General features: G+C 39.1%; 1 protein-coding gene across 1 annotated transcript in view; it reads right to left on the reverse strand.

Annotated features, from left to right (window-relative positions):
• Nucleotides 1–11490: 11490 nt before the first annotated feature.
• The window catches only part of NTN4 (netrin 4), a 139297-nt gene continuing 137242 nt past the window's right edge, over nt 11491–13545 (reverse strand). The window contains exon 11 of the mRNA XM_078076429.1: nt 11491–11553. The gene's annotated coding sequence lies outside the window, so the exon portion shown is untranslated. The remainder of the gene's footprint in view (nt 11554–13545) is intronic.

Below are 13545 nucleotides of genomic sequence, written 5' to 3' on the forward strand. Positions count from 1 at the left end.
TGTATGGTGGGACTTCTGCTCAAAATGTTTTACTGATAAGGTTGAGCAGTCAAAACAAAATTTGGAAACCACTGCCTCAGAAGGCTGGGAAAATTAAAACTTAGCCTTAAGAGGCAGGCTATCCAAAAACAATGTTTGGTCTTCAGAAACAGATATAACAGACAATACACTTCTAGAGCCACTGGTGTCTTAGAAAACGACCAATCAGGACAGGATAAGGTTAAAATCCCAGGAAAAGGAGAAAATGGTTAGGAATTGGGGTTCTGGCCACTGACAGCTTGAGAGGCAGTATGATGTAGCCAAAAGAGAATAGACTTAGGAGTCAGCAGGTCTGACCTAAACTTTGAGTTCTGCCACGTCACAGCTGTGTGACCCCATCCCTCAGTCCTGTTTCCCCATCTGTAAAACAAGGATAAAAATACTTAACTGGCAGGAATGCTTTGAGGACTAAATGAGATTATGTATTTAACAGAGTTTGGCACATAGTAGGTGCACTATAAAATGATAGCTATTGTTATTAACAGCTATAGTTGGGAATTGTACCATTTATCGAGGCAGTATAAGGCAGTGGTTGATGGTTTGGGCTCTCAAGTCAATTTGCCTGAGTTGGAATCCTGGCATTGCCACCCATTAACTGTGTTATATTGGGCAAGCTGATGGCAATAATAATAATAATAACAATAATAATAGTAATACCTATCTCCTGGGGTTATTGTGAGGTTTTAAAGAGATTATATATAGAGAGCACGTAGCTTGATGTCTGGCTAATAATATATGCTTAATCAATATTAGCTGTTATCATCTTCATGGTTGTCACCATCATCACCATCATCATCATCACCACCCTGGTTGCACCAGGTTTTTTTGTTTTTTTTTTAAGTGAGAAGGTACATGATAATTAAACAATTGTAACCATGTGGTTACAATTCTGTAATTAATAACTAAGTAAAGTGACCAGTAAATCTGCTGGTATGGTTCATATAACAGTGATTCTTAGATGTTTGCTTACACTAAAATTATCAGTGGGGCTTATGAAGAATATAGTTGAGTTCCACTTTATTTTATTTTACTTTTTTTAAAGATTTTATTTATTTATTTGACAGAGAGCACAACTAGACAGAGTGGCAGGCAGAAGGAGAGGGAGAAGCTCATCCCTCCCAATGAGCAGGGAGCCCGATGCGGGGCTCAATAGTTTTAGTTCTCCTCAATTACTTCAATTTTCCTCAAACCCTAAGGAAATCATTCAAGTAGTGTTAAATTAGAAATGGCTCCATGATCCAATTGACCATCTGATTATTAGTTGGTGCCTAGCAAACTGTACTCTGGATTTAGACTATTAGGCCACTGGTTGGGAGTTTTAAAATGCTTGCCTTTCATTTGGAGGTAACATTTTGCTTTTTATTTTCACTAAACCACCATCTTACTTTACTGTTTGAGATAAATGAAAATATTCTTAATCAGCACTGAAAGAGAATTTAAGGACTAACTAATCCAATCTCCAAACTTTATTAAGAGGCTATACTTTACTCTATGTCTAATTAGTAGCAAAATCAGGCTTAAAATTCAGTTTCTTGATTTCTGGCTTTGTGATCTTTTTGTTACAACATTCTGCTTCCAATATTTTGAGTTCCCAAGCATTGGAGTGGGAAAGCCGGTTGCAATCCCTGAGCCCAGCAGTAGGCCTTCTGCTTGGTGTTGCCATAAACTGGGAACTGCTCCATGGTTGGGCAACCACTCTCTGAGCAGAGGCCCAGCAAGAGGCAGAACCCAGCGGAGATCCCTCACCTTCCCCTGGGAGGAGTGGTATGTGTGTGAGCTGTAGGAGTCTGTAAAGTTTGGAGACTCAAAAGGGGGTTGTGTGCCTGAGATAAAAATGCTCTGTCACAGGCTGGGTGAACATAGAGTGTGGATGGAAACCAGGGAGACAAGAGTGGTTGACTACTTTTCTATGAAGAGTGGGGGCACAGACTTTCAGCTCTGGGGCTGGAGATCAGGGCGCCGCCATTTTCATCCCCCAAATTGGAGCCAAAAGCCTTCAGGGAATGAAAGCCACATAGAGCAATCTGGAGCCACATACACTGAGCCCAGCCCCCTGGCAAGGCGTGGTGCAATACCTCTTGGGCAAAGACACCTGAGAATCATCGCAACAGGCTCCTCCCCTCGAAGATCAGCAGGAACATCCAGCTAATACCAAGTTTACTGATCATACAGAACTGCAAAACTCCAGTGCTAGAGGAAAATAGTATATAGAATTTGTGTTTTTTTCTCATGATTCTATAGTCCTTCAGTTAAAATATTTTTTCCTTTTCAACTAATTTCTTATTTTATAAATTCTTTTTTAAAGTCTTTAAAATTTTTCATTTTTACATTTACATTATATATATATTTCATTTTTGGCTTCATTATATTCAATTTTATTTTTGTATATATAGAAGTTTTTCTTTCTTTACAATTTTGGGATCTAGTTTCTTCTAAAAAACAGACCAAAATACATCCAGGATCTAGTTTATTGTTCTGTTCTGCTCACCTGTTTGATTTTATTTTCTCTCTCTCTTTTTTTTTTTCCCTTTTTGGTTTCTGATCTCTTCTGATTTGTTTAGTGTATATTTTCCTGGGGTTGTTGTTGGTGTTTTTGTATTTTGTTCTCTCTTTCATCTGTTCTTCTCTGGGCATAATGACAAGATGAAAGAACTCACCCCAAAAAAGAAAACAAGCAGCAGTACTCATTGCCAGGGACTTAATCAATATGGATACAAGTAAGATGTCAGAACTAGAGTTCAGAATAATGATTGTAAAGATACTAGCTGGGCTTGAAAAATGCATAGAAGACACTAGAGAATCCTTTTCTAAAGAAATAAAAGAACTAAAATCTAATCAGGTTAAAATAAAAAAGGCTATTAATGAGATGCAATAAAAAATGGAGGCTCTAACTGCTAGAGCAAATGAGGCAGAAGAGAGAGTCAGTGATATAGAAGACAAAATGATGAAGAATAAAGAAACTGAGAAAAAGAGAGATCACTACCGGATCACAAGGGGAGAATCTGAGAGATAAGTGATACCATAAAGCAAAACAATATTAGAATAATCGGGGTCCCAGAGGAAGAGGAAAGAGAGAGGGGCAGAAGGTTTATTTGAACAAATTATAGCTAAGAACTTCCCTAATCTGGGGAAGGAAACAGGCATTCACGTCCAGGAGGCAGAGAAAACCCCCATCAAAATCAATAAAAATAGGTCAACACCTCAAAATATAATGGTGAAGCTTGCAAATTTCAGAGACAAAGAGAAAATCCTAAAAGCAGCTCGGGACAAGAGGTCCTTAACCTACAAGGGTAGAAACATAAGGCCAGCAGCAGACCTGTCCACAGAGACCTGGCAGGCAACAAAGGACTGGCATGATATATTCAGGGTGCTAAATGAGAAAAATATGCAGCTAAGAATACTTTATCCAGCTAGGATGTCATTCAAAATAGGAGTGATAAAAAGCATCCAGGACAAACAGAAACTAAAAGAATTTGTGATCACCAAACCACCCCTACAAGAAATATTCAAAGGGGTCCTCTAAGCAAAGAGAGAGCCCAAAAGTAATATAGACCAGAAAGGAACAGAGACAATATACAGAAACAGTGACTTTACAGGTAATACAATGGCACTAAAGTCATATCTTTCAATAATTACTCTAAATATAAATGTACTAAATGCTCCAATCAAAAGACACAGGGTATCAAATTGGATAAAAAAGCAAGACCCATCAATATACTGTCTGCAAGAGACTCATTTTAGACCCAAAGACACCTCCAGATTGAAAGTGAGGGGGTGAAAAACCATTTATCATGCTAATGGACATCAAAAGAAAACTGGAGTGGCAATCCTTATATAAGACAAATTAGATTTTAAACCAAAGACTGTAATAAGAGATGAGGAAGGACACTACATCATAATTAAAGGGTCTATCCAACAAGAAGATCTAACAATTGTAAATATTTATGCCCCTAACTTGGGAGCAGCCAATTATATAAACTAACAATAACAAAATTAAAGAAACACTTCAATAATAATATAATAATAGTAGTGGACTTTAACACCCCACTCACTGCAATGGACAGATCATCTAAGCAGATCAGCAAGGAAACAAGGGCTTTGAATGACACACTGCACCAGATGGACTTCACAGATATGTTCAGAGCATTCCATCCTAAAGCAACAGAATACTCATTCTTCTGGATTGCACATGGAACATTCTCCAGAATAGATCACATTCTGAGTCACAAATCAGGTCTCAACTGGTACCCAAAGATTGGGATCATTCCCTGCATATTTTCAGATCACAGTGCTTTGAAACTGGAACTCAATCACAAGAGGAAATTTGGAAAGAACTCAAATGCAGAGAGGCTAAAGAGCATCCTACTAAAGAATGAATGGGTCAACCAGGAAATTAAAGAAGAATTTAAAAAATTCATGAAAACATAACTGTTCAAAATCTTTGGGATACAGCAAAGGTGGTCCTAAGAGGGAAGTGTATAGCAATCCAAGACTTTCTCAAGAAACAAGAAAGGTCTCAAATACACAACCTAACCTTACACCTAAAGGAGCTGGAGAAAGAACAGCAAATAAAGCCTAAACCCAGTAGGAGAAGAGAATTAATAAAGATTAGAGCAGAAATCAATGAAATAGATCAATGAAACTGGGAGCTGGTTCTTTGAAAGAGTTAATAAGATTGATAAACCCCTGGCCAGACTTATCAAAAAGAAAAGAGAAAGGACCCAAATAAGTAAAATCATGAATGAAAGAGGAGAGATCTCAACTAACACTGAAGAAATACAATTATAAGAACATATTATGAGCCACTATATACCAACAAATTAGGCAATCTGGAAGAAATGGATGCTTTCCTAGAAACATATAAACTACCAAAACTGAAACAGGAAGAAATAGAAAATCTGAACAGACCCATAACCAGCAAGGAAATTGAAGCAGTAATAAAAAATCTCTCAACAAGCAAAAGTCCAGGCCAGATGGCTTTTCAGGGGAGTTCTACCAAACATTTATTTTTTATTTTTTTTTTTGAAAGATTTTATTTATTTATTTATTTGTCAGAGCGAGCGAGAGAGAGAGAGAGCACAAACAAAGGGAGCTATAGGCAGAGGGAGAAGCAGGCTCCCTGCTGAGCAAGGAGCCTGATGCAGAACTCCATCCCAGAACTCTGGGATCATGACCCAAGCTGAAGGCAGACGCTTAACTGACTGAGCCGTCCCATCTACTGAACATTTAAAGAAGAATTAATACCTCTTCTGAAGCTGTTTCAAAAAATAGAAATAGAAGGAAAACTTCCAAACTCATTTCATGAGGCCAACATTACCTTGATCCCAAAACCAGACAAAGACCCTGCCAAAAAGGGGACTTACAGACCAATATCCCTGATGAACATGGATGTCAAAATTCTCACCAAGATACTAGCCAATAGGATCCAACAGTCCATTAAAAGGATTATTTACCTTGACCAAGTAGGATTTATTCCTGGGCTGCAAAGGTGTTTCAGCATCTGCAAATCAATCAGTGTGATACAGTACATCAATAAAAGAAAGGACAAGAACCATATGATCCTCTCAACAGATGCAGAAAAAGCATTTTACAAAATACAGCATCCATTCTTGATTAAAACTCTTCACAGTGTAGGGATAGAGGGAACATACCTCAATATCATAAAAGCCATATATGAAAAGCCCACAGGGAATATCATTTTCAATCGGGAAAAACTGAGAGCTTTTCCCCTAAGGTCAGGAATACAGCAGGGATGTCCACTCTCACCACTATTGTTCAACATAGTACTAGAAATCCTAGCCTCAGCAATCAGAAAACAAAAAGAAATAAAAGGCGTCCGAATTGGCAAAGAAGTCAAACTCTCACTCTTTGCAGATGACATGATACTCTATGTGGAAAACCCAAAAGACTCCACCCCAAAATTGCTAGACCCCATATAGGAATTCAGCAAAGTGGCAGGATATAAAAATCAATGCACAGAAATCATTTGCATTTCTACACACTAACAATGGGACAGAAGAAAGAGAAATTAAGGAATCAACCCCATTTACAATTGCACCAAAAACCATAAGATACCTAGGAATAAATCTAACCAAAGAAGCAAAAGACAACTGACAGAACACTAGGTAGAGTGGTAAGGTTTTGCTTTTCATATTTAAATCTTTACACTTCCTAGAGCTGATTTGTGTGTGTGTGTGTGTGTATGCGTGCGCACACATGCACGTGTGCATGGTATATTTTTTCTAAATGTAAACTACATATACATGTTCCCTGTGTTAAAAAGTAGATCCTTTATAGTGCATGTAGAGTTGTATCTTGGCACTGCCCTACCTTTTATATTTTAATGATTCTGAAATTGCCAACTGCCCATCAGAGCTGTGCATCAAAACAATTTTTTACATAGTTACTTAATAGAAACTTAAGCCATGTGTAGAAATTTCTATAATCTGATTGTCACTTTGGTTTAGTTATTTGCATAATACTATAAATATTTAAATTTAAATTCGGGTCCCTTATTGTCACTTAAAATAATTTCAAAAAGATTACACTTTCAGGGGCCCCTGGGTGGCTCAGTCAGTTAACCATCTGCCTTCAGCTCAGGGCATGATCCCAGGGTCCTGGGATCGAGCTCTTCGTCGGGCTCCCTGCTCAGTGGGGAGCCTGCTTCTCCCTCTGCCCCCTGCTTGTGCTTTCTCTCTTTCTCTGTCAAGTAAATAAATAAAATCTCAAAAAAAAAAAAAGGATTACACTTTCATGTAGCAGTGAAAAGTTACTGTGTATTTGAAGGTCATGAAAATAGATCTATAGGATATACATTTTTTTCAGGGAACCAAAGTTTGTCATTCTAAGATTGATTTGCTGTCCATATTTTCTTGGTTAGCAAAAACCACATGCTTTCCAGGTTCCAAGAACGGGAGCCACCCACAAATACTTCGTTTCATTTTGTCAGTGATGTATCATGGGCCTGGCAATGCAATTAAAGGCAATGAAAATTGCTAAATATAGGAAAAATTGGTATGACTGATTCAGACATCATGAAAGATTCAGGCAGTAAATATGTCAAAATTTTCTGGATAATATTCAAGGAAAGCTGTCTGACTTCCAGTCATATGCAATTCAACTAAGAAAATAAAAACAAATGCAGAGTGCAGAATACATCCTGGTATTCTTTAATTAATCTGCTTTGAAATTATTTTGTTAATCCTAAAGGTGGTAAAGAGGATCAGCAAGTATGCCAAATCAAGGTTGCTGATGCCATGTATCATGCTGTCTGTAAAAAGTAATTTGGAGGGGCACCTCGGTGGCTCAGTCATTAAGCGTCTGCCTTCAGCTCAGGTCATGATCCCAGGGTCCTGGGATCAAGCCCCCAGTCGTGCTTCCTGCTCAGCGGGGAGCCTGCTTCTTCCTCTCCCACTCCCTCTGCTTGTGTTCCCTCTCTTGCTATGTCTCTCTCTGTCAAATAAATGGATGAAATCTTTAAAAAAAAGTGATTTGGAAGTTTATGAATAGGAAAAGTCTTTAACTTTGATTGTAATACTGCATAATAAAGTGTAATGTTATTTTATGCTGTTGTTTAGTAAAACATTTTTGTATACATTTAATATATTGGTTTTTTTTAAACTGCATTGTATTGATGGTGTCTCTCTGACCATTGATGCCATTTTAGAATCAAAGAATTTGAAATGCTTCTTTTCCAGGTATGGATTAGGACTCCTCTGTCTGCTAGTTCTTGCTTTTTTCCTTGGGGAGAGCCGTTGTGTTCTACTTAAGCAAGATTCACTACATTGTCTGAGTTAGGACCAAGAGAATTACAGGAAAGGGGATATAGGCCTTATCTTTATCTTACAACAGAGGAGAGACTATAAAAAGAACTGGATTAGACTTGGTGAAGCTGAGTTCAGACTGTTAATGCCTGAGCTGTGATGTTATTTGGGAAAGGAATGACCCAGACTTTTGAAAATATATTGTGATATCCTTGAGACTCTCAGAGCAAGATTATACCTTTGTGAGTGGGGGGTAGTGGTTTCCATGAGGACAGTGGGAATTCCGTTGTCACTCATCTCAGAGAGGCAAGTCCTGGGACTGGAAATAAGGCAGGACTTGGGTGAGCCTTAGACTGAAGGCAAGAGAGAGAACTCTTCTCTTACTGGACTTTTTGGCATTTTGCTTGGGCTTGGCTGCATGGACATGCCAGTACGCTACCAGTGGTGGGGGTGAGTCAGAGTTTGAGTCAGAGGTTGAAATCTAGGCATGGAGGTTCCCTGAGGTTCCCTGAATGTTGGCTTCTTGTCCTGTAGGCTCTGGGAGAAGCCATATCTTATAGCAGAAGTAAATTACTTCTCATGCCAGTGATTCAAATATTGGTGTGCATATTATCTCTTGGGGAGGTTTTTATTGATGCAGATATCTGAGACCCACTTCCAGAAATTCTAATTGAATAAAAGTGTGAAGTGGGGCCCTTAACCTTGTTTATAGCAAACACTCCAGACAATTCTAATGCATTTAGTTCGCATTTTAGGAGATACCCTTAGGCTCTCTTCCAGTTGGCCACTTTTGAACCTTGGTTGAAGTCTCAATAGAGGTGGTAGTCTGTTGTGATGAAACACTGCAAGGACCTGTTACATGCTTAAAAAGATGTGGCAAAGGGGGGAAGGTGATGCCTTATCCCCAAGGCCAGAGCAGTAGGAGTAGTGGTGGTGACCAAGATGAAGAAAGCCATGCTTAGTAGAGTGGCTGTCTCATGAGGGACATTAGGTGGTGGCAAGGTTGAAGTCTGCAAGAATTTATCAGGGGGGAAAAATAACAGGAAATAATTTTGGAGTCAAGGATCCACCTGGTTTAGGGTAAAAGGGCTTGAGAGCATAGAGGGGTTCCCAAAAGTAGAAAAGACCATTCTTTTCCCTCCCTACTCCACACCCAGATGTTAAGTAGCGGGTAAAGACTGACTTCAGTATCCCTCAAGACAATGTGACACTGCTGCCCTGGGGAATCATTCCTATCAGCCAGAACTTCCCTGGCAGCTCCTAGTGGTGCTGCTGGTCTTGGGGACTTTCTCAGGTTTTAATGTTTGGTAACCACTCCTCAGCCCCCTTCCCAAACCTCCTCAAGCAACACAGTGACTAGAAATGTCAGTCACCTCCGGAGACTGCTTGGGTTGGCCTCACCAGTTTGGGACTCCACTTGTCTTCCAAGAAATTATTTTTTTAAGGTTACACAAGAGGAGCAGGACTGTGGAGTGTCCTGTGTTCTCTGTCTTCTTCAGTGCCAGGCTCAGGGATAGCTTCCCTTTCTCTCCCTTGGCTCAGGAAACATTCTTGAATTTTTCATGGGTACCCCCTTCCCAGTGTTCCTCCCACGCTGCAGGGTGTTGATGGTAGAACCTGTCACTTTCCACTGGCAAGACCCATTCTCAGGGGTCTAATGATCTTGGCAACAGCTCTAATTTAGCTCTTTCTGTGTTGCCCGAAGTACTGGACCACAGAGGCAGACTGGGCGCAGGTACTGCTGTAGGGATGGGTCTCAGGGAACCTGAAGGTAGATTTACAAACTAAACCTTGCAAATCATCCCCAGGAAGCACAAATAATATCAATTTCTAGGCAAGAATAAGTGAAAAGAAGGTTTTCTATGTTAACATCAAAGAAAGGTGGTTTTGACCTTTTGTTCTCAATAGATTGTTTGCTTGAGTTAAGAAATGTTCACATGGAATAGTTGTCATTAATATGGGTGACCTAAAGGTTAATATAGCTTAGGAAATGCTTTTCATTGTTCTGTATTGTTTGTTTCCCTTTTGTGAAATTCTGTGGCCAGGGAACTGCATAGTTCCAGTATGCGGTCCAGTAGCACATTACTAATTGCATTCTTTAAGATACAGATTTATGTTGGTTTGTTTGGCCATACCAGGAGGGAAACCAGTGTAGGGGGTTATAAAACGTCAAGGTTATAAACTTCATGGGGCTTTCAGGCAAATGAGGAATTTTTATTAATTCTTTAAATGCAAATGTCCAGTGATATCTCCACTTGTCACACCCCCTGCAGCGTTCCAGGTAGGAAAGGATTTCAGCCTGCTCAGTTGGGGGCCAAGTAGAGAAGAAAAAAAAAAACCTGATTATTCAGAGGCTCTTTGTTGTCAAATAGTATAGCTAACTATGAAAGATCCCCCTCTTCCCCTGACTCAGTCCTTAAAAGAAAGTGTATCAAATACAGATGCAAAACAGAGGAACTGTTCTCATTTTGTACCCCCTGGAAGGACACATTTTAGAATGAAATCAGCAAGTACCTTGGCAGGCACCCAAGATATCAGGTAAATTGTTAACTATCTGACTATTCTTTTACAAGAGCAAAATTGAGTGTGATATTAAAGCAAAACCTCTTTATTTTAAACTAGTGACTCATAGTCCCATTTTAGATGCCCCTAAATACTCCTTCCCAAGAACTTATAAAAGTGTGCTTTTCTTTTTTTTCCTTTTTGTACAATAGGAGCAAAAGTCCAAACCTAGAATGACAAATCAACATGTATCAATCACCTTCCTATTCTGGTCAAGGGCACATTGGGTTACGTGAAAAAGATCCTAAGTCTGTCTTCTTGTGATCAAGTCAGCATGGGATGAACTTTTCATACTTTACCATATTATCTGTAGCCAAATATTATTCCTGACCCGGGTTTTTGTTTCTAATCACACAGTAGAGATTTAAAGGTTAACGAAAGAGGAGATTGTTTTATACCAGTAGTTTTCAACCTATTGGCTCAGGACTCCTGAGAAACTGGAGAATTAGAGACAGGGTTCTCTCTAATTGGCATGTGAAACAGCATTGTGTGTAGATCAATAACTATCAAGTCTTGCATTTATATGTGCTTTATGGGGTTGGGCACCACATTGGATTTTATTCATTTTCGTATCATCCGTGCCTTCCTCAGCGCCTAGGACACATTAGGCATTCTGTAAATAAATAAATGAATAAAGGAAATAATGAATATTATTTTTCTGATATATGTGGGTACTGTTATAATAAATAAAATGCAAATTTATTTAAAAAGCACTACTAAATTAATATTTTGTCATCATGGTTTCTTGTTTTTTTATTATGGTAAACTTTAAACAACATAAAATTTACTATTTTAATGATTTTTAAATGGACAAGTCTGTAACATAAGTCATCATGGTTTCTTAATGGATACTAGGCCACAAATACTAACCTGGGGATCCTAACTAAACCTCACAGTGGTCTTCATAGTCCTACAAAGGTTGGAAACCACTCACGTTCAGTTTTTCTGACAGGAAGTTATCTCTTCTTGATAATTTTCAGTGTCATATATCTTACCTCTTCAAAGAGTTTCATGATTAATTTGATAAAAGCATTAAAAAGGGGCACCTGGGTGGCTCAGTCCATTAAGTGTCTGCCTTTGGCTCAGGTCATGAATCCAGGGTCCTGGGATCGAGCCCCATGTGGGCTCCCTGCTCAGTGGGGAGCCTGCTTCTCGCTCTGCTGTGCCCCCTGTTGTGTTCTCTCTCTCTCTGTCGGATAAATAAATAAAATCTTTAAAAAAAAAGCATGAAAAAATGTTCTTGCTTAAGTACTGAGATGAAATTTGTCTTCTTGTATTTTTCCATTGGTCTTAGTGATTCCAGTTTGAAGAAACAGGACCAATACATTATGCTTTTTTTTTTTTAAGGAACAGCCCTTATCAGTCGCCACTTTTCAGGTTTTTTTTTTTCTTTTAAAGCAACTTATTATAGAATCTTGGTCACATCTAACCAAAATCCCTCCTATTGAGATTTGAAATTGAAGGATTAAAAATTGCACTGCTTTCTATCAATTCCAGGCCTTAACAAACATGAATAGCTATAAAAAGCATTTGTAGGTTGAATGGATTGGGCTTGTCTTTTCCACACCCCAAAGACCAAGCCCAGTGGAACAGCTCAGCCTTGTGCTTATGTGGGAAAGGCCTGATCCAAGACAGAGCCTCCTTCACTCCTCCTGTCAGTACTGATGAAGCACATACTGGGCTACCCTCCGCCTCCCCACTTCCCTCCAATCAGGCCAGCATGTAGGAGACTTGAAGCTTTTCCCCACAATCTTACATGTGCCAACTTTTAAAGATTTGTTTACTTATTTTAGAGAGAGCAAGCACGCATGTATGCGCTAGTGGGGGGGAGGGGCAGAGAGAGAAAATCCTTAAACAGACTCTCCACTGAGCATGGAGGCCGATGCGGGGCTCCATCCCATGACCCATGAGATCATGACCTGAGCCAAAACCAAGAGTTGGATGCTCAACCAACTGACCCATCCAGGTGCCCCACATGTGCCAACTTTTATTTTTGTTTATTTATTTAAAGATTTATTTATTTTAGAGAGAGAGAGAGTGAGAAGTGATGGGGGGAGAATCTCCAGCAGACTACCAGCTGAGCATGGAGCCCAATGCAGGGCTTTACTTGGGATTCGACCCCACGACCCTGAGATCATGACCTGAGCCGAAATCAAGAGTCGGATGCTCAACCAACTGAACCACCCAGGCACCCCACATGTGCCAACTTTTAAAGGCATCTTTGAACCTAAAGCTATCACTATAATTTCTTTTCCTTCATTTCTTCCCTTTCTTCTATTTTCCTTTTCATCAGATATTTGGGATACTTAAAAACAAAGCAAAACAAAAATGTTCTTTCTTTCTCCTATTTTCTTCTCCTGTCTCTCTTTTCTCTGCACCATCCTGCCTTGTGTCCCATAGACCGCTGATTTCCTTTTGTGGTTTGTTTGCCAACAATAACATCTTTCTGAATTATCCATCTTAATTAAAATTGAATGTCAGTATTAAACCAGACTCCTGGCCTCACATTTTGATGAAGAATTAGTATACTCAGAACACAGTGGACCTAGGGCTAGGTCACACTCTAATGAATGCCCAAGGAAGGTTGATTATTGAGTGAAAGACAAAATGACAAAACAAGCTAGTTGGGGTTGCCAGTCCATACTTGGCTGTCTCTTGTGTTTCCCTGATTACCAGAGCCAGAATTAGCTATGAGTGGGAGACCATGCTTTCTTTTTCCAGCTCCCACCCCATGTTGACTCACATGGACATTTCAAAAGATTCCCCAAGTCCAAAATAATTTGTAATGAATACAAACACTTCATTTATAATTTTGGCCTTTTATTAAGGTCTATAAAGGAATGTTGTATTTGATGGTTAAATAATGTGTATGGGACCCAATATCTAAATTTAAGTTTTGACTTGCTTCCAGAAGTCAATTCTTGGTCAAGATCTTGAAGTAGTTACTTCTGCAAGTGATCCTTTGACAAAACCTACTCATACCATGATATAGAATCAACAGGAGCTACATTTATCTTGCTTTTTTCCTCTTATTTCAAAAAATCTCTTCTGCTCATTCAGAATTTATCAGTATCCCTTTAATTCTTTTGGGTATTGTTCTATTGAATTACCTGAAAGAACTGATGAAAGCCAACTAGCTCTAGTTAGGACTCCAGAGTTGAATTTATCTCAGCTAATCCAA

The sequence above is a fragment of the Halichoerus grypus genome, chromosome 6 (assembly GCF_964656455.1).
Source record: "Halichoerus grypus chromosome 6, mHalGry1.hap1.1, whole genome shotgun sequence".
NCBI lineage: Eukaryota > Metazoa > Chordata > Mammalia > Carnivora > Phocidae > Halichoerus > Halichoerus grypus.